Source organism: Lates calcarifer, linkage group LG4, assembly GCF_001640805.2.
Source record: "Lates calcarifer isolate ASB-BC8 linkage group LG4, TLL_Latcal_v3, whole genome shotgun sequence".
Lineage (NCBI taxonomy): Eukaryota > Metazoa > Chordata > Actinopteri > Centropomidae > Lates > Lates calcarifer.
Window position 1 is genome coordinate 9,888,586 of NC_066836.1, and position 10,349 is coordinate 9,898,934.

The window sequence follows — 10,349 nt, forward strand, 5'->3', positions numbered from 1 at the left end:
GCGTTCATTACATTTTCCAGTTCGTATCACAAGCACGCTGCCGGAGCTTAGATGTGACTACAAGCAGTCAATGCAGAGCTGTTTATAATGGTGCCATTTCCATGTCAAAATAACACACACGCAGGTAAAGTACAATGGCAGCTCTGCCTCATGATGAGTCACCGTTACAGTTTATATCTACATGAGCACACAAACTGGATGACCCATCAAAAGTTCAGTCCTGACACACAACTACTCTGTGAACTCTCTAAACCTTTTCTCTGCACTCAGGTTTCATTTAGTTTTGACAGTCAGGGGTGGGCTCAGTTTTAGACCATTGTGTCCATAAATTTAATCTGTTACTGTTAAGTCTACACCCTTTTCCAAAACTGTGTTATGACTGGCTTATATGCGGTGCAACAGTGTCAATGCAGATTAAAAGCAAAATGATGGGGGGGGGGGGGGGGGTAGAATTAGGCCTTTTTCTCTACTATAAAAAGTTACGCTATGGTAAAGGAGTGCCTGTCACAACACGTAATTGCGCAATCTGCTTTTGGTCATTTACATCAAATACATTGCTTCCTGTTAGTAAACAATATGGCTCAGCAAATTCTTTCTGCAAGTAATTTTTCAAATGTATATGTGAAGAGTGCAGTGCCACTTTATTTGATTAACTGAATTACAGTTAATTCAGTATCAGTGCATTGCATTCTAGTTCACTGTAGTGCAAAGTAAATAAACTGCAGTACAATGTCAACCATTTAATCAACTCTAATCAATTCATCTGAAATTGTGTGGGGCAGTGATTGTTGCCCTGCCAGCTTCACTACAAAAAGCAGAGTAATAATGAAAATTTAACTGGTCAATGAAAAAAACATTTTTTACATTTTGAAGTCTGCAGTCCACCTCATGTGCATTTCTGTATGACGTGAGATTGAACACCAGGAGAACACTCATGTGCACAGGGGATGTCTTCCTTGTCAGCATGAAATTCTAAGCATGATTTACTCAACATATATTAGAACATTTACCATTACAGCCTGTCTGAAAAGTTACTGTAGACAACATTTACCATCCTAACACCTCCTTACAAAATGACTGACCGTGATGACAAAAAATTCAGCACAGTTGGATTTTTGTGAGATGACTACATGTGGAAGATCTCAAGGCCATTTATTGCCATTTTCCTACATTTCACTTGGGCCAGAACGCATCAGTGCACATGGATTAAACCAAATAATCTGGAGGTGCAAACAGAAGCAGATATACTAAGTTTTATTGATGATCTTTCTTTGAATTTGTCATCTTGGTTATTGAACTGATGTGTGTCAGATATCTGTGTCTTACACCTGGAAAAATCATTGTTATTAGATAATGGGAAAGTTTCAGCATGTATAGTTCCTCCAAGATATAATAAGAATCTCAATATAATAAGCAATAATTGGCAAGATTAGAATCAAGGGATTGAGCTTTTAATGTGTGCCTGTATCTTCTCAAAAACACTCCAGGCCATGTCGGGGCATAATTCTTACTAAGCTTTCTGTTAGAAATTATAGTGACCTCATACTCCGTCTTTATCATGAGCAAAATAAAAATAATTCAGGTTACAAGTTTTAGTTAATTGTTTGGGTTTTTAAATGCAGCACACCACTTATGAACCAGATCATGGTTCAGACAAAAGGGAGATTTGGTCACTTCAGCAGCCCAGGTGAGCCTCGTCTCACTAACGACCCACCACCACACCTCAGGCTCATAGAGGGGAGAAAAAAAAACATCCACCAGAGAAAGTAGATCTCTGCTAAGCAGAGTCATCCAAAAGAATTGTGAAATTAAACCATTAACACTCCAAAAATTATGATGTTTTGAAGCAAATAAAAGCTAATAGTTTAGTAATATTTTTAACATGAAACACAATGGCAAAATTGTTTCACCGTGATGAAAAAAAAGTGTTTACAACTAGATGAAGAGATCATTTCTTCCTCAGAAATATAACTCAGTTGAGTGCTGCATATATTTAAGTACAACCATATGTTGTATTGTATTTCAGTTCGTCTGGATAACTGTAGAGAGTAATTGAAAACAGCAGGGGACTTCATGTTGGGTGCTTTTAATTTGACAACAGCTGATGGTTGCTAACAATGGAAAAGCTTAATCTTAACTAAATTAAATATTTCGAATGTTTTTGTTGTTTAAGCAGTTCTTGGAATAAAATGAGAGGGATATTTCTGTAGTTGAGACAGAAGCTTGTTGAATTACAAAACATAAATTTAAGCAATGAGGGCTTTTAGTTATTTAAAATTATTAGGATTACGTATGACTCATGAATATTTAACATGTAAATTTAACACCAGTGAGAAGAGCAGAGGTCTTTCTATTTGGACGTCTTTTCAGTATTTTAAGACATTCCTCTGCCATCTGTTTTTTTGTGGTTATTAAGTTCTGTTTTCACTCTAAATTATGCTTTGCTGTGTTGGTCTGTCTGTTTTTGAGACTTTTTGAAGTTATGTAAATGAAAATTCAAAAGGATTGTTTTATTCGAAAAATGTGAATCTGCAGCTGTGGTGTTCCTTTGTTATTCTGACATAAAACACTTGGGTATATACAAAGCCAGATTTTTTTGCATTTAATTTTCATTTACAAAATCCCTGTTTTAAATCATTTATATCAAAGACACAATAATAACTGGAGTGACTGACATCTTTCTAAACCCATTTTGTAGTGAAAAACCAAGCCTCAGCTCTTCAAAAGGTTCATCAGAGCATGGATTCTATCCAAACTGACTTGGGTGCAAAGAAGACAGCCTTGCTTCAAAGCTTGAGCTTACATTAATGAGGGAATACTCGAAAGTGTTTAGCTGATTATGTTGCTTATCCAAATGAGGAGTGGGACCTTTCAAAAGAGGAAGCCATTTATCTGTGCAGGGACAGCAGAGCTGGTCTGGAGAGCCTCACTGTGCTTCCCTTATCACGAAAAACTTGAGGAGGTTCAGCACAAAACGGCACTCATTTGATCTTGATGGGGCGGTGAACTGTCTTGTGTCAACGGCTGACCCTATCGGTTTTATATATCCAGAGTATTTCACCATTCTTCCGATGTGATAAATTGGACAATTATTATTTTGCAATATGCACACACGAGCCTAGCTGTGAAAATGACAAGCTGGAGGAGCCGCTTGGCTCGCTGTGGAGGAGTTGTCAATAATAGCGTGAAAGGTTTTTCACCCCACGACTAGCAGAGAATATTTCCATGAAATATTCTCCAGATTCAGAATAATAAACTGCATGTCTGTTCTGTCCCCGAGCAACAGCATACTGTGATCATACACAGGCTTTCTGTCAGTGCAGAAATCATTACCACAACTGTGCTTCTAAAAAAAGATGAAAGACTGCATCTGGACCAGCGAGGTGGCCTTTAGCAGGTCTGCTGCACCGTTGCGTGCTATCTGCTCCATCTTCTAAAACCTCAAGGTGAAGAGGATGAACAAAAACACATGTGACCTGGGAGTGATTTCACACTGCAGAGTCGGGTCAGGTCATTCTCCATCTTCCTTTGTTTCGGGATGGTTCTTTGAACCCAGGGGCCAGAAGCCTGCTAACTCCATCATAAACACGACATGAATCTTTCAAGCCACTCTGGTATGTAGCCAGAGTATATCAATGGCTAATTCACTACATTTGTAATTCTAGAAGATGTCACTACAAACCTCAATGCTGCAAATCAACCCACCTGTGACTCAAAAGTGTTAGTAGATATTAGTGTATTTCAGAATACATTAACTTTAAAAATAAATGAATGAAAATCTGAATCATTTTACGGACCATGCTGCCCTGTTTGAAACTGAAGATCAAACAAGTCTCAAGAGTCTGTTAATTGATTTTCATACCCTTTTACACTATGGAACCTCAGGCTACTGCAAGAAAATTTTGAAAACATGGTATACAGTAGAGCCTGGCCCTGTGTGCTCCAAATTTGGCATGAATGATGATTCCCTCTGTGGCCACAGAATTACCACCGGATGTGTTGGTCTTTTGCAAGGCTGGTGTGGATATTAGCTGTGTGGCCAATAGGTCTTTCCTAGCTTTGGCCAGCTTTCTCTTCTTTCAGTGTGAGCCATTAGGTCATACTTAACAGATTTAAAAAATGGATAACAAAGTTTTTGAAGTTATTCAACAGTTCAAAACATCAAATTCAATATTTTTGGGATCATTCTGGCATGGCACAACATTTCCCATGCTCACCGGTTTGTCGCATCAATGGCTAATTACAAACAAACTTAGCCTCTCATATGTGATAACAGGCAGTTCTGGTGCTCCAGTCTGTGAACCAACAAAATCATCATAACAACAAAGAAATGCACCGCATTTATTTCAAAATTGTCAACAATGTAGCTGAAAAGCAAATTGTTCAGATCTGTGTAGGCTGATGTCGGATGAAGCTCTGCTGTGCCCTTTTTGAAGTACTTGGAGTGATAAAGTTGTCCCACTTCATCATGGTGTGGTTTCCTTTTTGTTGTGACCCTCCTGAGCCGGGTCATGACACACTCTTAACAGGTGCAACTAATGGGAGGCTCAGGGAGGTGTCAGTCAGCCAAATTAATGAAAACACCTAGGCAAGTAGAGAAGGCATGTGGTAGAAGCTTTAAATTGTATTTGGAAGGCCCCCACTCATTTTAAACCTGTCTCCATGCAAAGAGCTTTAGATACATTTAAAGTTTTTGTTTAGACAATACATTTTAGAAAATCTGGACAATGCCTGATGCAATTTGCTGAAAGAGAAACAGAAAGAGAAAAAAAAACAAATGAAACAGTTTAAATTGATATCAAATATCAAAGCTGCTCAATCTCAACATGGAAAGAGTGTAACCTAAAAAAGTTTGTCATTTTTATTTGATAAATCGCCTAAGAACCTACAAGTAACTGTAATATGTTTAGGAAACGGGTGATTTGAGACTCACTTGGCTCTCCTCTTTCATATCTCCATTTCTGTCCTCCAGCATCTCTGATATTACTTGCTTTCGTCCACTGTATGTAATTGTGTTATCTCTGTTGAACCCCTCCCTTCCCCAGCTGGTTGGCAGAAGCCAGCTTGTTATTGTTTGATGAAAGGCGTCCAATTAAGAGGAAACATGTAGGTTCTGATGTTAACAATCATGTCTGGACAACGCTGGTGGTCGCGGAGGCCTGCTGTATAGCAGACGCTCATAGTGTGGGAAGTTGGCGTAACCCTTTGAGACATGGCCGTGGCTCAGTATTAATTCCTTTAGTCATTAATGGCCTTCACACAAAGTCATTCGTATATTGTTTTAATAGGGGAGCAGGACTGACGTAAGGAGGGAGCAGTGTTCTGACTGCTCAAAAGGGAGGGGAGACCAAAAGGTTTCCATTGTCTCAAATGAAGTTGGCAGTGAGAGTGGTTTACTTGGATTCTCCCTGCATGGTGTAATTTGTGAGTATTATATTGATAACCTGCATTCAGCTTTTCTTGTGTGTTTGTCTGTTCTCTGCTGTAATAAGAAATGATGCCATATGTAACCAAGGCCAACGGGAATAAAATTTCAGCCAGACGGTTAAGTGAATCACCAACTGTGTTGCATGTGAAGTGTACATTTGCGTGACTTGTTGTTTATTGCCCACATTCAGCTTCGTGACTGTCTTCCATATTTTTTGCCAAGTCTGAGGCCACATTCTTAAATCTCTCCAGTTTGCTGGTAGAGAAAGTGACTTGTTTTCTTCCCCTGGATTCCTCTGGTCCATTTCACATCCACTATATGTCCCAAGACATGTATTTCATATAAATACAGTACTTATCCTGTGGGTGGCAGAAAGGATAAGAAATCTGACTTAGAGGGCTTGATGTATGCCACTTTTTGGATTATTCTTCCAGTCAAAAGTCCTGTTTTTCTAAAACCATATCATCATATTTATGGGAATTGGAATTGGTTATGTCTGACATTTAGATGTGCCTATATTAGAGGTGCCTATATATCTACCCGGGACACTATGGAAATACACACAGATTTGTGTTTTGTCTGCCTTAGATTTGCTCAGCATTTGAGAACACACCTACTGAATCCAGAATCAAAGTTTCTATATCTACATCTTTCTCTGTCCTAATCTGGGTGTTTTTTGCATTTGTGTCTGTGCTGTGTGGCATCAGTTTTACATAGGTATTTTCCTTGTCAGCAATATATTAAGGCCAGCACTGACTAGATGATGAATGTCCTTGAAATGTCATGATAAATCCCAGACAAGCCTTGTTGCCCCTTATCTGTGAAAGGGTGGTTGAATCCCTAGTGATCTCATATGCAGTACACCTTGTCTTGCCTGTGTCAATCATCAAACAGTACTTTTGAAATGTCTTACCCATTTTGTTGTGTCCTTGCAAAGTGTGCAAAATTACAGGAAATTACAGTTCAGAAGTACAGGATGTTGTTCGATGAAATGTTAAATCTTGGCTTTTGTTCCAACAGCAATACAAACTTGATAAAAGATGTGGATGTGTTTCTTATAAAATCATATGTTTTGATTACTGATAGAGATGATTGATCAGCCTGACATGTAATTCTCACAAAACATTGCTACATAGCCAACATTAGCATTAACAGCTATTTACTTACTAGTCTAGAGGAAACATTACACATTCAGCATCAAACTTGTCTGCAGCAGTAGAAAACAATGTCAATTGCTTCTATTTATACCTCTTCTTATACTGAAGAAGCCAGCTAGCCCTGGTGTCTTTTGTCCAGTCTGCCCTCTGTCCAACATGAGAGGTTGAAGAAGTACCATTGACCAGAGGGTGTATTCTATCTTTTGTCTAAATGCAGCAATGGCTAAGGCTCTTGGTAAGTAAACAGCTGTTAATGCTAAAAAAAATTGCATACAGCACCTTTAACTGTATGAAATGACACACTGCAGATGTTCAAGATTATATACATATATATTATAGAATATGTATTTGCTGAGTGGGTGATTGATGGAAAATGGTTGGGGGAGCCTGAAAGTCTACATCTCATTATCATGAAATATATGACTGACTGGAAGTAAGCATGTTTAATCCACTATTCTGTTAAGGAAAGAAGGTTTGTATTTATTACTACAGAATGCTACAGATTATATGATTTATGTTTTTGTAGTAGTTTCTTTCCAGATTTTCATAATAAAGCTGTACAGAATTTCTTTGGGGTTTCCATATGGATGTGCAGGTCTTACTTGCACTCTTGTGGATCCATGTGTTGTGTTTGGCACACTGGCTGAGCACATAAATGTGTTTGGCAGATCCATAGTGTAGTTCTGTGACTCATTCACAAGTGTTACATGTTTGAAGAGGTAAACTCGGCTGGTTTACAATTTGTCAAAAGTGCCCCTGCCAATAGGTCCTTTTAATTTTATAGCAGTGCCAATCAAATTTACAGGAGGGACCTCTGAACACTTCTGCAAACTTAAAACGGCTAGGCCTTAAAAATGCAGCATCCTAAAATTTGATGACATCTATATCTTTCCTAAGAGGATTGTAATATTTGCTTCACTCTGTACTCTCAGGGGGAAGATGTGGGGCCTCACGCATCTGCAAGCTCTTAGACACCAAGTAAATATAAAACATCAGACTTAAAAGTGGAGATGCACAAGGACTATCTGTACACCGTAGCTGCTTTGGTTTCAGTGGTGATACAGCTGCTAAGACTACTCATACTTCACATCAACAAATAAATCTATCTTTTTGATCATGCTAGCTTGAGGCTCTGGAAATTGCAGTGTGGGTCTGTTGGTTCACCACTTTGGACCAGACTGAAATATTTCAGCAATTATTGGATGGATTGCCATGAAATTTGGTACAGACATTCATCTCCCCCACAGGATCAATTGCAATTACTTTGATGAACCCCTGAATTCTCCTCTAGCTCCACCGTCAGGTCAAAATTTTAGTTTTTTAACATTCCATAAGCCTCAACCACTTTGTTCTTTAATGCTAACTCACAAATGTTAGTATGCTGACACACTGAGATGTTGATCATACACGTCGTAAACATTACACCCCCTAAACATTACCATGTTAATATTGTAATTTTAAGTATATTAGCATATTTTTACATGCATTTTGGTCAAACCAGCACTGTGTCTCAGTACAACCTCACAGACCTAGTAACATGTTCATGGACTTGGTTAGTTTTCCTTCATATATGAGGGAAATTTGCTTTTTGGTTTGTAAAACTGGCTAATGTAAAGGTTCAGTCAATTATCATTGTATATATTCTTTTTACCTGTATTTTTTACTTCTACTTTTTCTCTCGTATATGAAACAGGCTGCTCCACTTTTGTTTTTCAGCTTGTAGAGACACAATAGATTCTCTGGCGCATCACAGAGCATAAGTGCGGCTTGTTACAGTGATGTATCTAGAACAGATTTTGCATGGATACACAGGACTGACATGTTCGCATTTAATTTCCTTTTGTGCAACCAAACAAACAGATGGCAAAAGCAAGAATGGTTTATGTAAAAAGCGTTTGAATCAGTGCTGTGCATCAGCCAGTGCATTTCTTCAATAAATATGTAGTGGTATGTCTTTCTGCTGAAAAATCAAAATGCACACAGCTGTATACCGTATGTCTGCAAGTTTAGCAACAGATAATAACCGTGCACATTTTTAAAGCCAAGTCAAACTTTTTATCTGTTTGATGCTGAGCTGCTCGTCAGCAGAGCCACATTTATCTGTCTGCATCTACTTGTGGGATGAGCAATGTGCGTAGTTACTGACAGTGCCAAGGAACTTACTGTGACACATCTGGCTTGTCATCGTTACCAGTGCTGTACTGAAGCCAGGCAGCTTTCTAACTCCTGGAGCTGAGGGACTGCGGCGTGCATCACCAGACGATTGTTAACAGCAGCGGCGTGTTTCAGACGACACTGTCTCTAAGACTGGGAGGAGGTGTTCAGACAGCAACAATTAGAGTCCCATCTGAAGACAGATCATCGTTTCAGTGCCACTTTTATATACTTTCCCACAGCCTGTCCCCTGCCCAGTGGGACCGCCGATAATATCTGCTGCCAAGTGTTTACCTAAAATGTTAAAAGAAAAAAAAAAACATCAAGAGGAAAATGAAATGAATGCGCACCACATGAAATAAAAATAGGGGACTGCACCATACTGAAGCTGTCATATATCATCTGTAACATAGCAGGTGATTATTTAGGTTTTTCGGATTCATGAGAGGCAACAGTTAGATGCCACAACAGTTAGATGCCACAGTCCATATTATCTACAAACTGATACAAGTGGAGCTAATCCAAACACTGACCCACCCTGTGATTGAATATAATTACAGATGGCCTTCCCGACATCTCATTCACTAGAAAAGAGTTTGCGTCAGATTTTAACTAAGTAATATTTAAAAAGAGGTTAAAAATGCTCCTTATCATCTATCCATTTGATTGGAGCTGTTGAATGTGGCTGTGATTACCTAACTCTGTCTCTTTTGTTAGGGATTACAGTTTTGTCCGTCAGCTCACACTGACCATGATTTTGAGGTAAGGTTGGGTTCAGCTCAGATCAAGAGGTCACATCCTTCAGTATTTGTCAAGTTGATATACTGCTGGCAGCATAATTGAAAGGCAGGAGGTTGTCGGGCTGGCGGCGCAAGCACTTTGCAGAGTGATGTTTTCTTTGGGCGCATGGTGAATTTCGAACTGCATATTTTTCTTTTTCCTGTATGGATTTCACATTTGCATGGAAAAATCTTTCTTGTGTGTTTGGATTTCCATTGTGTGGACAACATAAAGGGCTCTGGGATGGGATGTGGGAAAAGGGAGTGTGCAGTTTGCCTAAGTGCATGTTTTGATGTCTGTTTGACAGCGTTGGTCAGTGGCTGATGTCAGTACATACACAAAGTTAACGGCCATCCTCTTTCCTACTCTTAAATTCACTGAGGGAAACCAGTGAAAGGCTGCTACTGCAGATATCCCACAATATAAAAATGTGGAACCCTTCCAGTACACACAATGTTCAATCATGCTTATGCTAAGTCTGGAGCACTTTAAACAACCAAAAAATTAAACATTTGTGGTTGCAATGATATAAAATAACTTGAAAGCTTCAAATTGATCAGGAATCCCTGTAATGTGGACTGTAAACGTGCTTGCCCTTTAATTTGAAAATAAGGGCTGATTTTCATATTTCAGTGGTTCCTTAAACACTATTTTGAAAGGAAGTATCTCAGTCATATGATTTGTCCTGACAAATTGTGGTCACGGACCAATTGCGCAAACAATCACTGTGTTACTTTCACAGAAGGATTTTTTAAATGTGGAAATGAATGTCTGCTCAAAATGTATCCGATTTTATCCTCAGTGCTAATTATTTGTACAAAGCTCACATT